This window comes from Poeciliopsis prolifica, unplaced genomic scaffold (genome assembly GCF_027474105.1).
Source record: "Poeciliopsis prolifica strain line A6 unplaced genomic scaffold, Auburn_PproV2 SCAFFOLD020, whole genome shotgun sequence".
NCBI lineage: Eukaryota > Metazoa > Chordata > Actinopteri > Cyprinodontiformes > Poeciliidae > Poeciliopsis > Poeciliopsis prolifica.
The window spans coordinates 8,474,498-8,499,271 of NW_026562395.1; the positions used below are offsets into that span (position 1 = coordinate 8,474,498).

At 39.8% G+C, this 24,774-nt stretch overlaps 1 protein-coding gene across 1 annotated transcript in view; it reads right to left on the reverse strand.

The window, feature by feature from the left end:
* Positions 1–24,698, reverse strand: part of LOC129369250 (heparan sulfate glucosamine 3-O-sulfotransferase 5) — a 62,990-nt gene extending 38,292 nt beyond the window's left edge. Inside the window, exon 1 of the mRNA XM_055044665.1 lies at positions 24,405–24,698. The gene's annotated coding sequence lies outside the window, so the exon portion shown is untranslated. The remainder of the gene's footprint in view (positions 1–24,404) is intronic.
* Positions 24,699–24,774: the final 76 nt, after the last annotated feature.

Sequence of the window (24,774 nt, forward strand, 5' to 3'; positions counted from 1 at the left end):
TACCACTGCACTGCTTCCTGTGTGACATCATTCTGTCAGGTTCCTCTTCCCTGACATTTATACCCAGTTAGGCTCATCAAAACAAGGAAGCTAGTAGTTTGGAGTTTACCCATTTTTCTTTGACAAGAAGACAAATAAATGGAGTCAGGATGTTCTTCCTAATCTGAGCTTCAGTGTGTCTGAGGAAGCTTTTAGAAACATGCCTCATCTCTGAGGGGAATCAATCCCCTACAACAACTCCTAGAACTCCTTCAATCTAGGAGACATACTGTCCTTGTTAAGGATGGAGTTTATTAAACATTTACCTCAAAATATAAGAAACATTAACACTCTAAATAAGAAGAATTGTAAACCTACTTAGAAGAAAAAGTGGCAGAACAATGAATACAACCAGTGGGTTTCTTCAATCAACCACATGCTATAAGCTATGCAGCTTATCAACTTGTTCTAATTGTTTTGAGCTGTTGAGCAAATTGCAATAGTGACAAATGCACCAAAGTGATTGGAAAAAAATTCACTGCAGAACTGTGTCACATATTATTTTAGATGATTAGACTTAAACACTGCTGTTTCTTTATTTTGTCTATAACAGTAAAGTCATTGAGGAGATTGTGCCTGTTACTCTCCCACCCAGCTGTTGCTTAGCGACATATGCAGCTGCTCTGATAGCTGTCAAACAGAGCACAACCAGAGATGTGCACATCTAGAGTTTGATAAGTGTCTCCTAAACCAGAGCCTGAGGCATGACTGCATACAGTTGGACTGTTAATTGTAGGAGAGACACATAAATGTAACAAAAGCACCACATGAGAAAATCCTGAAACTGTTGGTGAACGTCTGTCCCTGAAACCTCATTAAGGATCTCAGTTGACTCACAGTTGACTCACAGAACCTTTGCACTGTGACACATATTAGCAGAAATACGTACTTAAATCATATCTCCTGAATGTTCCCCACTGTTCTATGCTTTCTATTAAATATCGACTCACTGGAGACCCCAAAGCTTTGGAAATGACTTTGTCATCTCATTTCAAATCAAATAAGACTCAAAGACTCTTCATTTTCTTTAGATCTGAGCATGATGTATTCATTGTAAGAAGGGGTTTGCTGTGCAAAACATATTTTTTTTGAGATTTTTATCATGTGTGTTAAACACATGCATTGACATATTATATTGTTGCTTTGTCCATCTATCCAGGCGCTGCTCAAGTTTACTTTATTTATTGAATAAAACAAACAAATCTTCATCAGTTCTGAACTTTCTATTTTTTTAGGTTTTAGAACATAATAAAATGTAATTAATTTTAGTAGTCAATAAAGCAATCATAACAATCATATTCTCACACAGGGCCAAGTCTGTTCGTATTTACTCAGGTAGGTTTTGATCTGTATTTTCCTTAGGATTAGATTGTTTCATGCCAGATGCCCAGTGGAGTTTGGGGAACACAGAGCTGTAAAGACAGTGTTTCAGCTGGCATGGATTTGGTGTTTGGTTTTATTCTGAAAACTAATTATTGTTTAAAAATGAAATGGAGAGTATTGGGTGGAACAACTAGAACTTTCATCATATAGAGAGGAGATGATTGCCCTGTTAACACAACCCAGGCCAATCATCATGCTGGAGATGATTGGAGACAATCAGACTGTAAATCTGAGTTTATGCATACAAGCATGACTATTTTAACAGAGAACATCAAAAGTAATAAGAAAGCAGAAATGTATTTTAATCAATGGAGAATTAAGCACAATAATGTAACAGTTATGTGAGGTTAGATGAAACTAGTTTTAAAATGTCTTTGGTAATCTGAAGCTATTTGTGGGACTATAAAGTTAAAGTACCAGACCAGCACCAGATTTTCTGAATTTGATACAAAAACTTACAAATACAAAAAAACGCTTTCTGGTGTTATGAATAAGTGTTTATCCACCATTCATCGGGTCAACCCTGCGAAGAGGAATCATAAGTTTTTGATATGTGCTTTCCAGCTGATCTGAAACCCACACCTCAGTGGCCTCCTCTGTGACATTCGGCTCACATCAAACACTGCTGATGGAGAGCAGTTCCATCCTTTCATGTCTGATCCAACCAAGAGTTTCTTTGTCACATCCTGAGAGCAAAACCAGGAGAAAATGAGACATAAACAATCGGAGCTTTCAGCATTTCCCTGCTCTCTGCAAAGTCCCAGATGAGGTGACGTGACGGTGCCTTTAATAAAGCATGAAGAAGTCATTAATAGGTAATGGCTGGCTGTGTTGACAAATAATGCGAGGCACAGCAGGAGGCTCAGAGTAAATCGCATCAGCACAGGCAAATGAACATCCAGTCAGTGAACGTGAAACAGGATCTGCTCCAGCAGCTGAGCCGGCCCGCTGCATGCAAAGAAATACTGAATCCTCAAGAGGCCCGGCAGGAGGACAGCTCTGTTCACTTCCTGCTGGGACGACAATAACTATGGAAATCCAACGCTCTATGTTTTTGAATAAACAACCCAAATGTGTTTCAATGTTTCACCCACTTTTATTCACCAGATCATATAGTCCTGAATGCAGGAAAGTACACTCAGTCTAATTGGGTTCAGGTACTACATTAAGAATGTAACCTATAAAAAACAACATCCACAAGAATTATACCACTGATTATTGATTTAAGCAAAAATAAATGAATAAATAACAGAGTGGAAAGTTCCCTATTGCTGCATCTGTGCAAAATAAGACAGAGCACAACCAGAGATGTTGTGCTCTGTAGGATCCAGAAGCTAATCACTACCAATATTTCCTAACTGCTTGAAGGACATGTACAGGAGGATTAGCTCAACAATGGGAGAGGTATGAAGCAGCAGAAACAATAATTCATAAGTATGAAAGGATTTTGCTGACCACACTGTCTGGCCATAAGGACTTACTGACTCTCCTTTAGCTTTGATTATGGCAGCATTGTTTCAATGAGCTTCTGCAATGTCACCAGGTTTATTTTCACAGACTGTTGCTTTCATTTTTCTCCAACATCAGAGAAAAATGGTTTTTTTATCCAGTCTCCACCCCTTGACTTCTCTTCACCGTTTCTCCATTAAACAGCTCAGAGTTCTGCTCTTGATTTTCTTGGATTTTATTTCACCAACCGTTTTAGTGACTACTGGACATTCAAGATGTTTTTTCACCTTTCTGCCTTGAACTCGACGGTTTCCATTTTCCTTCCAGTTTTCATAACCTGCCGCCCTCCATAGGTTACATTAGTGTGCATGAGGACGCTGACATCGTCATGACAGTTTGAAAATAAGGATGTTATAAAATTGGTTTGTTTTGTTCACACAAGAGTTCATATTTAAATCATTTACAACGTTAGCATTGTTTTCTGGAAGATAAAACCAAAGAACAATGCAGCAAATTTATTTTTGGGTTAAAATCCACAGGCAAATTTCTCTGAAGATGAACAATGACAAAAGAAATATGAGGATGTGTTTTGCATAAACAGAATTCCATCAATATATAAGTAAATAAATGCAACGTGCTGTAAAGGTTCTATTTCATTTACCCAGAACAAGGATTATTTTACGTTTAGCATGTCTACAGGAAGTCAACCAACTGGCAAAAATAAGCCTGGGCGTATCAGCATGCAGCGATAAAATAAAAGAAAGCTTATAAAATGACTGAACTGAAGAAGAAAAAAGATTGTAGAATGTTGTTGTGAGCAGGAACCTCCCTCTAAATCCAAAGCAAAACCACATGAAAGAGTTAGAAGAAATATAAATGAGTTCTGGTTGTTTTTCATCAGCACATCAATCCGTGGGCAACATGGTTTTAGTTACAGCAGAGAATTAAAACATTTCATAAACCGTTCCTCATAACTTGGGCTAGTTTTCATCCATTCGTCCTGTACCACATATAGCAGCCCTGTCACACATTCACAGATTGATTTATAATTTATCTTCTTGCCCAGGGTGCATCCTGAAGAAACTGCTGACAGGATGGATGACGGAGAGTTGAAGCTCCTGCATACACTGCTTATTAGAACAAAAACATTAGAAGAGCTCAGGTTTGTCAGAGTTGGAGCAGTTTTCTTACTACAGAGTACAGAGTATTGATAAAGATGTCGCTGAATGATACTTATTATTAATGTGATGTTCTTCAATTATCTCAAAGGAGAAAATGACATCAGGAAGACCAAGAAACACAGCAGACAGATCAGGATCAAGGCTGCTGTTAAACACGGTAGTGGCAGCATTATGTTGCTTTCCCTAAGGAGGAATGGAAAAGATTCTTAAGAGAGCTTTTAAAATGCAATAAGAAAAAATGAATAGAAACGTTTCCATCTGCTGGCATGGAATCAACCAAGCTAACCAGAGCCTGATTTCATCACATGTTGTTGCTGCGAATGATTGTAATAAACAATATGCAGAGGTTCCCAACTGGGACTGACCACAGATCTCAAAAACAGTTGAGAGAGTCTTCCTCTCTGAGCTGGAGAAACTCTGGATATCTGAAGTCTGATGTCGTATGATTGCTCTTTCTCCCTGCGCATATTGAGGCTCAAGAATCCGGGATCAGAGGAATGAATTAACGAGCTAAATCAAGTTATTTCTCTTTAGTTCTTAACAGGATGAATGAAGATAAATCTAGATCAGTTCTTGAGGTAGTGTGGAGACACCTGCCATTATAACAGTGTCCTAGCTAAAACTCAAGCCCTTTGGCAACACTTCAGTAATGTTCACAGACACAGACACATAAATATGTGTTTTGCAAATAAGAATGGACAAAAGACTGTAACTGTATTTGTCCAGCTTTGTGAATGCACTGAGGGTTTGTGGTGACCGGCGTTTAACTGACTGCATAAACTGCTTCCTGACAGAAAGCGATGTGACGATCGCCACATGATCACCACAGAGAGAGCGTCACTGTGACTGCAGCCTGAGTGTAGCGACCTGCTCAGCTCTGTGAGATCCAGCTGGAGAGGCTGATTCAGCAATGCCATCGGCTAACATGATCCTCCAGCAGCTGCTGCACACGCAGCACAAACCTTGGCCTCTCCCCTGGGTGTCAGCATGGCTCCTCAGGCTGCGGCCACAGGGCTCAGAGTTTACTCAGGTTTTACCGTCTCAAGCAGACATTTTTGAAGAAAACCTCTTAAAGGCAATATTATGCAAAATCAACTTTTTTGAGCTTTACATCATGTGATAATGTTATTCCCTCAACCAAAAAATACCTGGAGTTTACTTTGGTTCTTTTATGTATTTTTGAGAAATCCTTTCATCTCCATGGCAACCATTCGGCTGCATTAAACATTTGGTGAGATTTTTGAGATGCAGCTCCTCCTCAAAGCTGTAGTTTGCAAGATTCTGCCTCCCAGAGAAACACTCAACCGCAACACCCTATGCAGCTCCTTCAGACTAGCCAGCAGCAATTAGCAAGCATCTGGTGGAACTCTGCATTACTAAATCCTCTTAAAACTCCTTAAAGGAAACAAAGTGCTTTTCAAAGCAACAATAATCCAGACAGCAATAATAAATATGATGGTAAACAAGAAGAGAGAACAGAAATTAAGTAAAATTGCTTTAAGATGAAAAACAAACAAAAAAAATATTTAAAATAAAATGGAAACAGCATGAAATTGACATAAAATTACAGTAAATAAAGGTTTTAACAGCAGATACTGAAGACTCCTGTCAGAAAAAGCTCAGTCTCCTCTGAGCTCCAGCAACAACTGGTCAACTTTTAAACTCATCCATTCTGAGCTTTGCAATGATTCTTTATGTTACACACTGACTAGGTGCAATAACATCTGATAGTCTGAACTGATTGTCCAATAAGCTGGAGGATGGGGGACAAAGTGGGGAATATAAGATAGTTTGAATTGTTCAAAGAATGAGTAAGTTTACCAAAATGTGACAGTGTACTCCTCTTCCTTCTGGCAAACACTCTTTTAACTACATATCCTAACATACTTTCTCTTTTTGTATCAAACTTAATTCAGTTTAAGAGTCCACACCTTTCTAATGATTGTCTAAAATTATAGTCTAATGTTGAACCAATGTGTCCAGGTACCAATGTTCCCCCATCTGACTGGGACGCCTGCTGTGGGGGATGAAATTGAAACACTGTAGAAATTTAACTGTAAATTATGACAAAGTTACATAAATATACTGCAATCCTCCTGATCTGAGGCAGCATTGCTTTTGGCTGGCCTGTTCTCATTACGTTCTAATGTGAAGCTGCAGAACTTAAGAAGAAGAAAACTGCTAAGAAAGGTTCAGGTTGGACTTTAAAAGTGGGGCGTGTTGTTCAAGATCAAGAGGAAGAGATTATTTATCAATCAAGAGTAAAATAAAGCTAAATATTTCATTCAGGATGATGCCTGTGAAGAATTAAACAAATGACTTCTGTACCAAGAAAAATGCAGAATTGGAAAACATCACCTCTTTTCTTCTTTTAATCCTTGATATTAATGTCTTGAGGATTTTTTTATTGTTTCACATCAGCATGTTTTTTCTATATGTTGTATAAAACCTGGAATTCAGGCTGATTTTTCTTATGCTCTATTCTCTTCCTGTTTTAACTCTCTCCAGGCAGGGGTTGCAGATTTGCAACAACTTAAACAGTCTTTTCAAGTAATTTGAGCCTGAGAGGGTTAATGCTCTTCCTACTTTGAGGGTTGGTTGTTGCTGTTCTTGCTAACTGTACTGATGGGTACAAGCTGTATTTATTCAATGTATTCTAATGTCTTTAGCCTCTTTCAGGAGAATGTTTTTCCCAAATCAGAACAAATAGAAATGGCTCTGCTCAAATGTCAGTCTTTGGTTTTTATCATCAGTATGTCTTTAGAGAAGAGCTGCACAATATGTCTCAGATGACCATGATGACCATGACCATCTTATGAATATATCTCATTTAACTGTTTACATCTACCGTGATTTTTAATGACTTGTCATGTGGCCAAACTTATTCACATGTGATTTTAATGAAATTGAAATGGAAATACTGCAATTGTGGGTTTTTGGGGGGCATGGAGGGAGGTCTAAATATTTGCATACATTTGTAACGGAAACCTGCGACAGACTGGCAACCTGTCCAGGGTGACCCTGCCTCTCACCCAGAACGTTAGCTGGAGACAGGCACCAGCACCCTCTGACCCCACTGGGGACAAGGGTGTTAGAAAATGGATGGATGGATGGATGGATGGATGGATGGATGGATGGATGGATGGATGGATGGATGGATGGATGGATGGATGGATGGATGGATGGATGGATGGATGGATGGATGGATGGATGGATGGATGGATGGATGGATGGATGGATGGATGGAATGGAAACAGTTTATGAGAGATTTAGCTTCAACTTTATTTCTGGTCATTACATATATTGGTTTTATAAACACCAGCCTAAAAGCTGGAATCCTTGTAATCTCCTTAATATTTTCCCATATAAAGCAGAAATATGAAGCAATCTTAGATAATGAGACATGGAAAGCCTCCATCCGTCTTTCTGTCATCTAGTACCACTAGACAAGACGTATAAACTCTAGATTAGAAAAGGTACGGCTCAGTGAGTGGTTTCAGGAAAAGAAAATGTAATCTAAAGCCAAAATTAGATTCTGGTCAAAAAACTATTTGTAAAGAGAGGAAGTTACAGAGCTAAACTGGTACTGCACTAAAACATTATAATACATAGCTCAGCTGTCTTTCACAGCTTTCCCAGTGCTAGCTTGGTTTTTGTCAGTGTGGTGAAACACACAGAAGTTCATGGTTGCATACTGCCAACAGCTAACAGTGAGAAGAAAGGTAAAATCCCTTCCACCTCTAAGATGTATGTGGGCTTTTACACAAACATTCATATCAATAAACTGGTAAAGACAACAGACAGACATATCCAGATACAGCAACAGTCAGTAGAAGTCGTTTCTCTGAAGCGCGTGAAGGCTGAGGCTGCACACGTTGGGAGAGTCACAGGTGGGTTCATTAAGTGGAGCGTGAAGGTGTCGGCCTCATTAAACAGAAGTCAGATCTGCAGAGGAGGAGGATCATACCACTGGCACTGTCGCTGTCCGATATGCAACATGTGACGAGCCACTGAGAGTTTGTTAATTCGACACAAAACAAAATGAGTTTGGCCACATTGTCGCTTTGAGACTGTTCAGCAGAGGCAGGGCAGACATTCAAGGCTGCAGCCCTGATGCTAACAACAACGAGAGTCTGAAATTTAATATGAAAGGCACACACCAGCATACACGTCACATTTAAAAGAAAGTCCAAGGACATAGAAAAGTGGTTAATGCAACAACATTGGAGCCATCAGACTGGAGCTCATCAGTATTTATCTTGCATCACACTGGTCTCAGTAATGGACTCATCTGCCCACACTGAGAAACCTAGGTTCTGGACTCAGTTAAAAAGCAACAACTACTCCAAGATTACTCTTGTAAAGAGCTGAAGATCATTATAATTATCACACCTCATCTGTAATGATGGCCAAAACACTGAACTGTTCACTGGTGGTGCCTTCCAAGAGACACAAGGACATTTGTAAAGTTTAAAAATGACTGAAACAAACATGGATGGAGAGAGGCAGTGATGAGCACAGATTTTACTCTCAAGGTTTTGTGGTTTTAGACATCAGCAATTTGACAAAAGACTTCTTCCTTTTCATGTGACATTATGAACAGTTACAGTATGATGGAGATTCATTCCAATGTAAACAATCAAACTGTCCATCATATTTTGAATAAATCAGAATTTTCACTTCCTATTTTGGGACATGTTACAGAAAGTGAGCTCTTTAATTTAGCATAAAACAAAATGAAGAGCTTGCTTCAATTTATTATTGCTAATATTGGTATTACTATACTATTATTATTATTTTTCTCTTGCACTGAGGTGCAGTTGGTAAGCACTGTTATCTTGCAGCAAGAAGGTCCTGGTTCGATTCCTGGCCTGAGGTCTTTCTGCATGGAGTTAGCATGTTCTCTCTGTGCATGGGTGGCTCTTTCCAGGTACTCTGGCTTCCTCCCACAGTCCATGTTTATGACTAGGTCTCTCTACATTCTCCCTAGGTGTGAGTGTGTGTGTGCATGGTTGTTTGTCCTGTCTGTCTCTGTGTTGCCTTGCGACAGATTGGTGACCTGTCCAGGATGAACCCGCCTCTCTTTAGCCTTTAGCTAATAGGGGTGTTAGAAAATGGATGGATGGTTGGTTGGATGGTTGGTTGGATGGATGGATGGATGGATGGATGGATGGATGGATGGATGGATGGATGGATGGATGGATGGATGGATGGATGGATGGATGGATGGATGGATGGATGGATGGATGGATGGATGGATGGATGGTTGGATGGATGGATGGATGGATGGATGGATGGATGGATATTTTTTTCTCTATCATACAACATCATCTCATTTTTCTTTGTCTTTGTTGTACAAGGGGGAAGAGGGAAAGCCTGAGAAATAATCTACTGGAAATAAATACAAAAATACAAGTAAAGAATAAACCGAGGCTACATACAGAGGAATGAATGGATACAGTTAGACCTTAAAATCATTACTAATGAAACAATATTTCAAGACCTATTGGGTAACAATAAGAAACTCAAACATAACTATAAACCACAAAAACAGATGAAAGCCATAAGTTAAAGACAAGGACTGTAACAGTTTGTTTCATTTTGTCTGAAATAAAATTTAAAAAATACAGAGGTCATTTCAACCTCTCCAGTTGTCTTTATTCACACTGATAGTGTTTTAGAAAGGTTGATTTTCTAAAACAGCAATTCCTACAGCCAATCAGAGTCAGGGGAGGGTCTTAGTGCTGTCAGTCAAGCCTGGGTATGAGCTGCTCACACCCTCCCTCAAACAGTACGAGTTCATGACAGCTTAGCCGCTGTCATTTGCAGCTAAGCTAACAAGCCTGAACATTCATGGCAGGTGAAGGAGCTGTAGAATAGCAAAGGTACGCAAGAGGGTGCGAGCAGTGCACACACGCAAGACCCTCCTCCAGGCTGTAATTGGTTGTTTGTGACCAAACGGTGTATTTCTGCACATGGCAGTAGGACCACAGAGAGGTTATTTTATATCTACAATGGCCCTAATACACTGTCATATGCACATATGAGGATAACAATGTGTTGGCTGTGCCTGTGGAGCATCAGCAGAAGAACCTGGCTATCCGATCCAATCCGCTGAGTTCCTGTTTTGGTGAGCAGCACTCGGCTCATAAAATATGCTGCAAAGATTCATGAGTCCCTTTGTTGGATCATAAAATCCCCCAGATTCATTAATTTTAACTGTGCACATTCTGATGTAAGATTACCTTTTGAGAAAGAATTAACATTGTGGCACGTTAATAATGATTGGAGGAGAAAGTGTGTTTGGTGATGTGTGTTGCAGGGAATTAAAGCAAGGTGATAAAGTGTGGCATGCATGCTGAAGGTGCAAAACCGTAGCAGAGGCTCATTTCAGCTCTTTATGCAGGTGAGAAAATGCTGGAAAGAGGGAGTCAGCAGAACAGCAGTGAAGAATGAGAACTTGATGTTTCCTGCAGTCCTTTAATTGCAGCTTCAAAGATGTTACATGATCTGGAGCAAAACTCAGAGCTCCAGAGATCTGCATCCAGGCAAACAATCTGGAGCTGATGTGTAAATACTTTCCCGCATGTGAGGAAAAACAAATTGAAGCAGAGGTTAGCACACTTCCTTTTTTCTTTGATACTACAAAGCCGACCCTCTTCCTCTGTTTCCTCCCTGAGGTCATCAGAGCAACAGCACAGACACAGTGATATAGCAGGCATGGGAGAAGATCAGTGCAGATAAAAACATCTAGGTTAGGTCCCAGAGGATGCCCTGTACTCTGACTTGAAACACATTTCCACCTCTTTCTATCCTGTGACAAACACTCTGGATGTGTTTATATGAGCTTTTGAGAAGAAGACTTCATCTTTACGTGGTGCAGACATTTTCCTTCTGTTTCTTCCATCACTTCTGATAAGTTGCATAGGACATATAATGTTGTTTTACATTTTTTTAAAAAAAGACTTTCTTTGCCACTTGTGGTCTATAATAAAAGGCAATCATTTGAAATCAGTTCTCATTGTTGCAGCTCCATGACGAAGATTGCATTGTTCTTTTCTCAGCCTCATTTCGTCGGCCTCTGCTTGACATCAAGACTTCATGACATACGTTTTTGTGGTTGTTTTTCAGCCAAAATAAAACTGCAGTTTAAACACTTTTTCACATCACACAAGTCACATGACAAGTCACATGATCAACAGCCGGATGTTACTACAGGAGAAAATGTCAAAGAAGAGGACAGGAAGTTGTTTTGCTTTTTTAGAGAATGCAAAGCTGGCTCCACCAGAGCTCTCAGTTCATAAAAAGTTATGTTATGTGTCATTCCTACATATTGAATTCATAATTATATTGTAAAAAGGCTGATTACATAATGTGCTATGTAAGGGGCTCATACCTCCATGCCTTAGTCAGACACTAATGTCTATTCTGATGGCTGATAGATGATGAGTAATTGTTTTATCTGATTTCTATTGACTTATCATGTGAACAAGTCTATTCACATGTGATTTTAGATGGTGTTTTTTAGACATTGGCAAAATACAGACAAAGATTTGCGCACATTTGTAATGGAAACAACACTAATGTGGAGATCAACATACATGTAAGCCAGAATTGTGACATCTGTGACACACAACAATATTATGCAGTATTCCATAAAATGTAAGCACATGTAAATACATAAAAGTGTGAGTCAAAGAAAACAGTTTAACATCAATTCTAAATTTTTGCCCTCAAATCTTTGTATACAGATGTGGAGTGCTGCAGTTCTTCAGAAACAGGCTCACATTACTTTATTCCCACTTTTTGTACATTGGAGTTGTGTGCACTAATTTCCTCTATGTGGAAAACAGCTCCAACTGTTCAACTTCCAAAAGGAGTTTCTTCACGCAGAGAGCAGGATGGATAGTTTGGGGAAACTGGACCAAAACATTGAACTCCCATTGCTTTACCATCCTTAGGTTTGTATAGAGTCACAATGTAAATGGCAAATTGTACAGAGTATGCCAACACTGTAGACTAGAGTTTTCAATGTTAAGAATGTTTTACTGTTCACTTTAGTCTTTGAAAAACAACAAAGAGCTGTTGAGCAACTGACCAGTTCATTCATTTCTCAAATCAAACTGAAGCAGCTCCTCTTGTTGAACCTATTTTAAAATGTTGAACTGCTGCTCTTCAATGATGTTCTGTCAGCTGGGTCACTTCATAGCAAATTAATTTCTAACGTCTGACATTAAATCAGAATAAACTGCTTCTGGTTTTGGTTGGCTTGCATTAATTCACATATGATATGTATGTAATTTTTCCCATGACTGAACTCTCTTTTTTCCTAACTGGGATTTGCAGGGTAATCTGTTAAACCATAACCAGTGGATTAATAATTAATTGATAAAAAAATAATTCACTTTATTCTTTAGCAAACTGAAGCAGCTCCTCTTGTTGAACCTATTTTAAATATCATTTTAAATAACATATTACATGTTGCTTTGTTTTTTTTAGTCAAAAAAGAGATTTTCATTAAATGTAGACTTTAGATCTAAATGAACTTCTTTCTTATAACACTGATGAGTTCAAGCTTTTGAAAGAAGCAAAAACCTAAACAGAGAATTTTCATCTCGTCATATTTTTAGTGATTGTACTTTTTAATCCCTTCATATCTGTAGGACTTCACCATCCATGCCCCCTGTTGTTCCTGCTAATGAGGCACTGGCAGAATGAAGGACTATAAACATCACTACTTTGGATTCTTGAGTGAGAAGTTAGTTTTTTTAAACAGCTGACAGAGAGAAACCCAATTGGACTCTATTTTTTTACTCAGCCTCACCTCTCTGGAGGGTCATGGGGCTGAAATCTCTACTGCTGCACACTGGGAATCTGGAACATTTCATCTCAGATGGTAGAACCTGTATGAATGAAAACTTTCATTGGCTACATTCTACATTTAATTGTATACATACATCCACATGTACACATACGTACATATGTAACCATGATTTTCCTTTTATGTCTCATTATCTGACATGCTGGAGTCAAAGTCTAGAAGAGTTCCTTCAGAGGAATGCAGCCAAATGTCTAATTCATAATTACTGATAACAAAGCTTAATGAGTAAAAAACAATAAATGAAAACATAAAACCAGTGAGCTCTTTTACAGCTGAGTGCTTTTTAATATGGATATGATGTTCCTGTTGCTACTGTTCAGTTTTACAGCCTCTGTGGTCTTTGACACATTCTGTATTAAATTCCTTTGACCTTTAGAGAGCTCACCTGAATGCAATCGGCCACATGCAGAAAATGCTGTCTCACCTGAGGAGCTGGGGCTTCATCACACTGGAAGGCCGGCTACTGAAATGTCTCCAGTGTGAGAAAACCTTGTTCACATGTTCAATAGAGACCAAAACAGCAGGTCTGAATTCCTGTAGCTATCACAAACTATCTGAGAGAAAACAAGTTAAAAGAAAAAAAAATTCTTCACTCATAAATAAGAAACCTTATATTACTTCAGTGTTTTTTTTCCACCTCCATGCACAGTGTTGCCATTGGTCTGGTCAAATGATTAAATTATGACTTGGTGTCAGAAAGCCTTAATTAGACTATCCAAAAGGATAGACATCCATCTGAACACCACTGGCCAGAAAACAGGCAGACGGCACCAATTGTTGTGGACTTCTTTGATTTTCTCTGATGATGAATAATTCAGCATCAAATGAAAGTGGGTGAGGTTGCATGAGGGACGGCCCTGGTGAGCAGCAAAATAGCTCCATGCCGCTTTTATTATCCCCCATGGCAGCCTATCTGAGAGGATCTACTGACCTTTGACATGAAGATGATGAAAGGCGAATAAAATCATGAAGTCGCTTGCAATTCTTTTTACACACTTGACAGTTGAAGAATGAGTCTCAGAGTGAGGAGGCTTAATATTACGCAACAATGTAACATCTAGCTTTGTCACGCTGTATAACAAATGAGCAGAAAACTCTCCCAGTACAGCTGGAGCCCTCTGAATTTGATCTGCGTCACACTTTTCCAGCTGAGTCCATAAAAAAGCCCAAAGCAATGTGTATGTGAAGGGGCTGGAGCTGGTGATTCATTACTGTAAATGATTATGCTGCCACTTGTACAGCACTATTTTATCTCAGCATCGCTTTAAAGAAAACATTCATCTTCTCAGGGGACAGGATCCAATAAGGCATTCAAACTTTTAAACCGGGCTGAACACTTCTTCTTCTGTGGTATGTGTGCAAAGGCCATTTATAATTGAGTTCTGGCACTAATCTGCGTCTGAGAAAGCCTCTACTTTAAACTTTGATTACAGAAGTCTGCAGGAGCAGAAAACAAGAGGTAATAGAATGCGGCCGCAAGTCATCACATTTAATAGTATGACTCATCATTAACACTTGGCAACAGCCATCGATTGAGCGCAAGTGTAAAGAATACCTGACAACGAGGCAGAGCAGGAGACTAAGTGCTCCATCAGATAAGCAGGGTCATAACTCAGAGCAGACGCTTTCACATCCATGAAGAAAATTCTAATTACTACATTCAGAGTCAACAAATACAGACACAGACAATACGTCATCCATCAGTTCCTTCCAATATTTAATCCATTTTAGGGTCCATATTGGACATTGCTGCACGTCTCAACAGTTGACAGGTGTCACTGGGAGCATCCATACCAGCTTTAATCAAACTCCAGTTTGTTTGTGTAGAAAGTCCAGTTCGTTTGGGGAAGAGTGAAAGTGCAACCAAACTCTGGTGTGCCTACATACCTCTGCCTCCATTGGTTGAAGTGAACTCTGGTGCTGATCGAAAGATTATGTGAATGTCAAGAAGATCAGAGACAGCTCCAAAAGCAGGAAGTGGACTACAGCACAGGGCAGTCTGGGTAAATACAACCAAAACATGAAATGAACAGATAGCTCTTCCTCTTTTGTTTGATTTTTGTTTCAAAAAATTAATGACATAGTTGAATCATAGTTCATCAGCTGACATCCACAAAACATTCCCATTCTTCTCCAATTTCTCTCCACTGTCACTTCATTCAACATGAGTGTAAGGCAGTGGTGTCCAAAATGGGTCCTGGAGAGTTTTAGTTCTCTCCCTGGTTTAACTCACCTGGATCAAACGATGGCTCATTAAAAGACCTAAGAAGAACATTGTCATACTGAAAAGGTTGTTGCTGTTGGAGAACTAAAACATGCAGGATGCTGGCCCATCAGGACCCACTTTAGGACCACTGGTGTAAGGGATTGCTGTACAGCCAACGACACAACCCAAGCAATTTTCTAGTGTGGACCCCAGCTGGTCCAGGAGGAGTGAATGCGCAATCTGTTGGGTTTCCTTAGATACAAACTGTCTAAATATCTTTGAATGATTAACTGAGCTCAGTATGCTGAATGTATGTTACATTCTAACATACATTGTTAGAATGTATATTTTTCATTGAATCAAAAATATTTTTTTTGTAAAGTGCCTCGAGATGACATTTGTTGTAAATTGGAACTACAGAAATAAACTGAACTAAACTGAGTTAGGTTGAAAGACCAGATCATTTTATGTCCTGGGATATAAACTCCCAGACATAAAGAGCATGTTCTCTCTTTTTACCATGGCTCTCCACCATTGGGACCTGCTGGTTCAGATGGAGGTCTGGTTCTGACTTCTCTGAGTCAACAGCTCCATTTGATAACAGCACCTGTAAAGCTTTTTGATGGTCCAATCATAACATCACAGCTTGTATGTCATAGAAATATAGCAAGTTGTTAACAGAGACTTTTTCATTGGACAGCGATCTAAAGCAGCTTGTAAATGTCTGGCAGCAGGTAAATTATGATGCTGTGGAACAGTGAGCTCACTACCAGTAAATCACTTCTTCCACCTAATCAACACTTTCACAATTTCCTTCAAATTCCAAAGCTATGTTTTAACATTGTGAGTATTAATGTAATTCAAACTAAGTCATGAAGCTGAGGAGAAGCTGTATGCCAAGCTCAGTCTTGCAGTGTGAACAGTATTTCTTGCTCATTGTTTCTGCCCTGCTTTGGAGGGATTTTGAATCTTTTAAATGTTCAGAGCGGCGATACTCACAAGCGCTCCATTCACAGCCCTGCAGGGGATACCATAGACTGCCAACCATATTGGTTGCTGGGCAACTGACAGCACCTCCCCATAAAAGCCCTAATTGATAGCAGCTAATAGCTGCAGAAAATTAAACATTGCATCCCGGTCACTGGTTCAACAGGACATCTACGGCGCAGGTGGTTGGGTAACATGAAGGCAAATCTTCTCATTTATTTGCTGTAATTTTTTGCTCATCAGTTAAACCAATTTTTGTTGGAATAACCTTCATTTTCTTCTACTTTTTTCATACAAGCTAAGATGGGGAATTATTATTCTGAGAGTGCAAAAAGTCAGATATTAAGATCTTTCACTGTCTTTGAATTCTTCCAGAGGAAAGAAAATGTGATGCTCCAGACTTATGTTTACTAAGGATGACATAACTCTACTGAAATGACTTGAAGTGAATTCGCTTCTGGCAACAAATATAATTAAAAATGATTTTTGCATTTGGAATAGCTGCAATATGTCCTTGCAACTTATTAAATTTTGAGCGTTAAATCTATTTTATGGCTGCATTTTACCAGAAGCAGCATCGACAAGGTTAACGCTATCAGAGAATGTACAGAGCCATGATGCAACAGCAGCTAAAGCTGCCTAATTACTGTATCTATTGGCACATTTGCACTAGCAGATAGATTTTAGCCTTCCTGTCAAAACAGCATGGCTGTGGTGAAGAAAGGCTTACACAGGCAGAGTCTGAAGCATGACAAGATGTAGCAGAAACGCAGAATAATTCAATCAGAGTGAATCCTGGAACAGTGATGAAATCCAGTAAAGTTCAAAGGAGTGACTCTAAACTTTCTGCAATTGATGCAACACTTGGCACAGAGTGGATCGTCCTCCAGTAGACAGTCTGTCGACTGATGCAGTTTCTATCTCAATGAGATCTTGGTGTTAAGTACAGTTCATATCTGGTCTGCATGAGGATTGAACCTCTTTACATCCCAGAGAGAGAATATCTGCTGCTTTCTCAGTGTTCAAAGTTTTGGAGAGAAAACTAATGTTTTGTCTTCTGAAGTGAAAACATTACAATTTACTCTCCTGACTATAGGTGCAGATGCAAAGGATGTTTTTTTACGCACAGACTACAATGCAGCGGTAACTAAATAAAGTGATAATATTAAGAAAAGTTCCTCCTGAATATCCTTTCTGACATGGATACTAACCAGATGCATCTTGCTGATCAGGAGCAAACACTTTGGAGCATGTCTGGTTCAAAAGTGCATTCAAAGTTTTGCTGAAGTGATGATTTAATGAGTCGACAGCTTATGCAGAACATCGAAACTGAGGAAAATACTTTGATGTGTTGAAATGTTTATAGTCTAAATAGAGGAGTGGGCAGTTGACCTTGTTAAACAAAAACAAAAAAAAAACAAAAACGATTAGATTACCAAGCACAGTGCTCCTGCCCTGCTCCATTAAAGCAGCATTAGAGGACGGATCCTTTCAGTGACACATCCCAGAAGGTCTGAACATAACTCAGCCTGAGGTTACAACAAGTGACAAACTGCAGCTGGAAGATGTTAAACAAAAGATAAAAACACCTAAAGTAACACTGCTTACTCAAATGGTGCTATAAAAATGAAAGCAGTAAAGCAGTAAAAACACAGTTTTAAAGTCCTGTATTTATAAAACCAACAACATGATTTTGAGCATCTGGTTATGACAATGATTTTCTAAATAACCATTCCGACCTCACAGGAAGAGAGAAGGCATTCTGTGTCTGTTTCACCATTCCACGGTTCTGTCGTAAAGTGAACTGCTCTGGCCTGTGAGAACGCAAAGCTGTTTGCTTTGATTGCAACTTAAATGAACGACTGAGATTTCTGTAAACACAGCAATAATATAAGATGTTTCAGCTTATCAGAACTCTGCACTTCTGCCGAGCTGTGATCTTGTCAAGTTATGATGTAAACTCGATCAGATGTCACTGATAAGACCCAAACAACGCAGAGTGGCCCCTGGTGGAGTGGGGCAACCTCCAGCTGCTTGATGTATTATTATTATCCAGACACTTCCTCCACCTGGACTACAGCTGTTGTTCACTTCCTGCCTATCACTGTATGAGAATAGAGTTGGTGTGCGTGTGTGTGTGGGTGCGTGGGCATGTGTGTGTGTGTGTGGGTGTGGACAGGCATTCAGAGAGAAGAGTATAACTGCTCCTATTATTTATGTGCTCAGAGGTCAATTCAAAGCCAACACAGCGGGGCTAGTAAATATGGATCTATACAAAACTTTAATCAGAAGGCTTTAGGATGGAAGCATTCTAGAGACCAACCATATTAACCTTAGCCACAATATTCTCCACTCACTGTGTAAAGAACCAGTGACCTGATCACACCAACATGCTCTGGTTCCAAATGAGTCAGAGAACATCAAAAGTTGATGAGCATCACAATTCTTCAGAAATAAATCATGTAGTTATTGTGCATCATTCACCTGCTTCCTATTAGCTTTTTTATGCATATTGTACTGATGTCATAAACACATAAAAACACGTTACTTCATGTTAGAAATCTGGGAGCTCTTTGCATCAGATCACACCTGTTCTCCCTACACACAGCATTTTCTGCTGCTCCTCACACTGAGATGAGAAACAACACACAGCGATCTGAAACAAAGCATTGCTTTACTTTTTTAAAGTCCCAACAAGGAAAGAAAAAACATGATTAAATATTTAGCCAGTGAAAACATTTCACAGCAGAGCTGCAGAATTCTCCCCCCTGAGCTGATTTGGTTGCAGGACCACAGAAAATAAAGATGATGAACTTTATTTCAAAAGGGACAGTGAACAAGTCAAACATAAATGTCACCATTTGAAACTCAGTACCAGATTGTAGAGAAAGCTAGTCACAAAATACACAAAACAACAATAAAACCAGACAGAAAACACAACGCTGCAAGTTGTTTTCCCGGTCACAACACACAAACACACAGACCCAATCACTGGCACACACACATACACACACATCCCTGCAGTTAATCAGTTACTTTATTTAAGTAGAGCAATAATTACCTCACATATTCTAATTATAATCACAATTACAAATTCCAGAGCTTGTTCTTGTGAGAATGTATTCTCCCATAATGTCACCTCCAGCTTGTAATGTTTGCCCAGAGCATTCATTAACATCATCAGCCAACAGTTTGACTCCATTTGCTCTTCTAAAGAATGCCTCTCTGCTAATGCACTGTTATTCAAAAGGAGAATGTGTGGTTTTCCATTATATTTACACATACTATGTATATGAGCACGTGATCATATTTGGGAGCATCTCATAGGTTCTGCAAGATTTCCTGATGGTATTCTGTTTTTTGAATTGTGGTTCCAGCATCTGTTCCTGCTGAGTGGCTGACCTGATATCAGTGTTGAGTCTCATCATGGATCTCCTTATGTTAAGTCAACATTATTTGTAAAGCACATTTTCAACGAGGCAGTTCAAAGTGCTGTACATCATATATACATCATACAGGCATCAGTTGTGAAACAAGCCATAAACATTACAATTTGTCAAATATCAAAATAATCAAGCAATTATGCATGAAATGCATTTACTACTAAACTATAAACAGATGGGTTTTAAGTCGGGATTTAAAGGAATTCTGTGTTTCTGGGAGTTTGTTCTAGATTTGTGGAGAATAGAAGCTGAATCTGCTTCTCCATTTTCCAGATCTCTCAGGTCTTCTGGTTCTGGTTCTGCTCTGCATACCCTGAATCAGAAGACCTGAGAGGTCTGGAAGGTTGATACAACAACATTCCAGACCTAAATGGTGCTAAGACATCTCCAGGGAGGCAGTTAAATTACTTTAAAAATGGGATGATATATTCTGTTTTAGTGAGAACATATCAAAACTAAAAAATATTCTGTCCACTTTCCCTATGAGATCTTACTTATTCAAATACGTTTTGTCAACATTTTAAATAATTTTACTCATTTTTGGGGGGGAGATGTGTGTCAATGAGGTCATGCTATTAAAGTAAAACAATGTGTTATGTAACCACTCCCATTAGCAGTTCTGTTGTCGTTGCATTAGAGCAGATCTAAAGTGGAAGCTGTCCTTGGCAGTGGGTGTGAAATGCTCTAGAAGGAGGGGATAAAAACAGCAGCTAATGAAATGAATCCCAGCCTTGCACCATGGCTCTGCAGTGGGATGATGCCCAAATTGCATCAAGCAAATCTGGTCAATGGAACCCATATGGCTAATGGATTTGGGTTATGATATTGTTTTGGAAGGCTCTGCAACATGCTGTCCTTCAAATGTTACGGCAGCACACACCTCCTCATATCATTTCTGCCGCAAAACGGAACACTTGATCAGACCTGGGAAGGAGCAATGCTGGGGAAAACAAAGAGGACGACTGTGGGAATAATGAATATGGTCACCTTAGTCATATATCACCATCCATTAGAAGATGACTGGGATGAGGGTATCAGTGCTGAGAGCTGACAAATTTCTGCACCCTCGTCAGATTTCACCCCTCCATTCTCTCCCCTTGTCCCATCCTGCCTTCATAATCGCTGGCTGGGGCAGAAATTAATCCACGCTGCAGTGACCCAAACACGTCTTTGTAAATTGGACACAGTAAGTCGGCCATTGGGAGAGTAGAGTGATGACATAGCAAGCTGCGGGGCCGAACTCTGATATGTGATGATTCTTACAGGCAGCAGGAGCAGGTAGCCAAGGTCAAGGCGGCCCAGTGGGTGGAGTTTGGCACTTATTTAACATTTCAAAACCGGGAACGGTGTTCACACCGAGCAGGAATCAGACTCCTATCTCTACCTCATGTCATGGTTCCTCAGAGAATTGACCTCTGGCACACAGACAATGCAACAAAATTGTGAGGGTTTGACTTTTCTTTATGTTTATTTTAGGTTTCTATTGAGTCTCGGTGTTGTCCTGTCTACTCCTTGATCGTTCCCACCTGTGTTCCCTGTTTCCTCGTCGGGTCCTTGTCTTATCCGCCTTGTTGTGGCTAGTCTTCTGTCAAGTCTGTGTTTTTGATAGTTACCAGTCATGAGCCTTAGCCTTCAGCTCATTCTGTGCTGCCTGGACTTTTGGATTATTTGTGTGCCATCCATCATTAAATCATCACTTTCCTCATTTCAACATCTTCCTCACCACCTCTCACTGCATACATTGACAAAAATATGTAAAGACACATCACCTTTTAGGATGTTCTTTATTCACTGTTGAATAATTATTACATTTATTTAGCATAAATGCTGCCTCACACCATCTGATTTTAGATGGCCATGGGTGCCATGTGGTGCAAAGCTTTATAATTTTTGACCACAAAAAAGTCTTGTTAAAATTATATTACCAGACCACACAATTTTTTATTACAATCCCCCTTTTGCTAATAAGAAAATATTAAATATTTTATACTAATCACATCAAATATTATTATATTCCCACATTGTTTTGCAGCAGAGTCCTTCACAGCGGCGCTCCTTCTTTTGGTCTCTTTCTTGTCATAAAGTTTGCTTTGCTAAATTATGGAGCAAAGCAACTTGATCAATCTGACTGACAGCCAGTCAGATCAGGAGCATCAGAAAAAACATTTAAATCAATTATTTAAACTTATATTTTATATTAAAAAGGGATTCAGTAAGAGAAAACAAAATTTATGGTGAAAAATTTAAGATTTGATGGAATTCACATTTTTATTTATTTTTGCATTTTCTTTTTATCATCTTCCCTTCACCTTCCTGAGGTCACCACAGCCCCCTGTGGCCTCCCAGCTGGACCCCCCCACTTTGAAAAACACTACCTCTCACCCTGTCCCCGTCCTCTCTGTTTCCCAGCCTGTGGAGCGGTGCAGGATGTGAGCTGCCCTGTTGGCTGTAGCTCAGACGGTTACAGGACAGAGTTTATAGAACTGCCCTACAACCAAGGGCTGCAGAAGCGCCAACAACAGTCACTATGAAGAATGGGATGTCCGAGCTGCAGGGACCTCTGTGTCATCACAACCTTCATTCAGACCTCTGGCAGAACTTTATGAGTTCAGACTTCAACAACAATATGTTTATTTACTCTGAGGCAATGAAGACTTGAATCTGTGATGAAGTTCTGTATTTTAGTGATATTTTAGATTTAAATGTCATTATGATGTCATGGACAGGAGGAAGGGCGGTCAGGGCAGGGGTCCCACATGTAGCACATGTTCCAGCTTCCTAGAATAATGGAAGAAGTCAGTGTTTTTTTTGGTAGAAGTTTTGTTTTTGCCGAAATCACTTTGGGCGAAAACAAATGACAATTATTTTAGGAAGGTGACGATATGAACAAACAGGACTGAGGATCCACTGATCGACACAGAACTAAGGCCCAGAACTAAGGGAGAGTATTGTGTATTTTCAAGGCAAATAGTGTCATTTTATAGCACACTCAACGAACAATTTTATATGCACTTGTAATAAAAATCCTTTGATTATCAAATATGGCTTTAAAGAAATTTGATTTTGCAATTTAATGCCTTAAAAATTGGCCTCTGTCTTTTCAAAACTTCTTATCTTTCTGAAACTCGTCACCCAACATGGTTCCTCTGTCAACCATTTAACGTTTACCAGAGTTTCACTGAGAAGTAGTTCACATAATGAGCCCAGCAGATGTGCAGTTCCACCTGGTGTGGGTAGTTTGAAGAAGCTGATGAGTCAGGATAGGAGGGCGTCTGGTTTAGTGAATATTCTATAAGTATATACAGAACTTCATCATAGATTCAGTTCTTCATTCCCTCAGAGTAAATAAATATATTGTTGATAAAGTCTGAACTCGTATAATGTGAGTTGTGCTCCACCCCCTCCCTGAGTGGCAAGGGCCCAGCCTGTGAAGCCGAAGCTGGAAGTTGCAGCTTCAAGGAGGAGCTGCACCTTGAAGGCGGAGCTAGGTCCAACTAGGTGTTTTGCACAGCTGAGTGGTTGCTATGGAGATTAAATGATTTCTAAAACAGGCATGAAAGAATCATTTGTAAGTGCAGGCCTGTAACTGGTCTTTTTTAAGTTCCTTATAAACATCAGAATTATAAAGAACTAAAGGGTCTGAAATCCATTTCTGTCATGTATGAACCATGTTGATGCCTCAGCTCTTCAGAGTTTCCAGAACCAGATCTAAACAAAGTCTGGCAACATTTAGTTTCTTTGCTCCTCAGCTCTGAAACAAACTCCCTGAAAACCTGAGATATACACAAAGTGTTGGTTTAAATCAGGACTGAAAAAATTCTACTGACAGCAGCTTTGGATCAAAGACTAATAACTATTAAATTCATTTGTTTCTTTCATGGACTCCCTCCTGTCTTTTGGTTTCAGAAATCTTCCCACTTTGACAGGTGAGCATGGCAAATAACATTTCAAATTATTTTTTATACATTTAGGTTTTATATTAATAATTGAAAATATATTAGATTTTATGATTAATTAAATATATATTTTTTAATTATTATAAAAATATATATCTTTTTATTTTTGCTTTTTTTTTTCTCACCTACTCTCAACTTTCTGATGCTATAGTGCTTATTTTGAAGGAAACTCTCAGAGCCTCCCGTCAGCCTCTGTGCTGTTTCATTTTCCAATAGAACTGTGCTGCAGAACAAACATTTGTACTTATCTCTGAACGGTGTTTGTTGAGTACTGATGTACACAGAAGACACAGCATGCAGAGGCATCAGGCTGATCAGTCATCATGACCATAGGACCGCATTTTGGAGTGTGTGATTGATCAAACATTCAGCAGTCCAACGTATCACTGCACATGTGCAGACCAGGTTCCTGCTTGTTGGTTCTTTTCATTCAAATAACTGGTTATTTGTCTTTATGAAACCAAAGCTAAATAAAAATCACCTTCTATCCCTGCACACCTGCCTCTGCTGTCCCTCTCTGCTCCAGATTTGACTATACCAGAGGAGAGGTGAAGATGATATGCCTGTCCTCTGAGACAACAATAGACCCATCTCAGGTGGGACTGATGGCTCTGAGTCAGAGGAAGGTTAAACTCAACTTTTCAATGTTCAGAACTGCTCCAGCTGTCATGGAGCCCAAACAGAAGTGAAGGCTGTGAGGGCCACTGTCTCCACTGGAGCATTCTTCAACTCAACTTCACCCGGACCCTTAACCTGCTTCTTTTATTCTCAGCACTGACGTTGCAGATTTCTTCAGAAGTGACCCAGAACAAGCCGAACCGCCTTCTTACACACATTTCCCCGCTAACTCCGGGGTTAAATGTCGGAGTCTCTCCTTACCTGTGCGGCATCCTTTCCCGGACCGTGCGGCTGTTCTTCCCGTCCAGACCGAGCACCCGGACCGCCGCGGCTCCCCGCAGGTCGGGAGCGGATTGGAGGACAGATGTGGAGATGAAAAGTCAGTTCGGGATGTCAGAAAGGAGCCCAAAAGAAAACCACTGGCAAGGAGGCAGAGAGCGTTTCCTCCTGGCTCTGTTGTCTTTGCTTTCTCCGAAGGTCCTCGGAACTCCGACAGAAGTTGTTCGGGAAGTCCAGTCGGACCGGATCGCCCTCCAGGTGCGACACGGCGGCGGAGCTGAGATTCACTGCTGCTGCTGCTGCTGCTGTGTGCTGGAGGCTGGAGGCTGCTGGGGCGTGTTCTTCAAGGAGG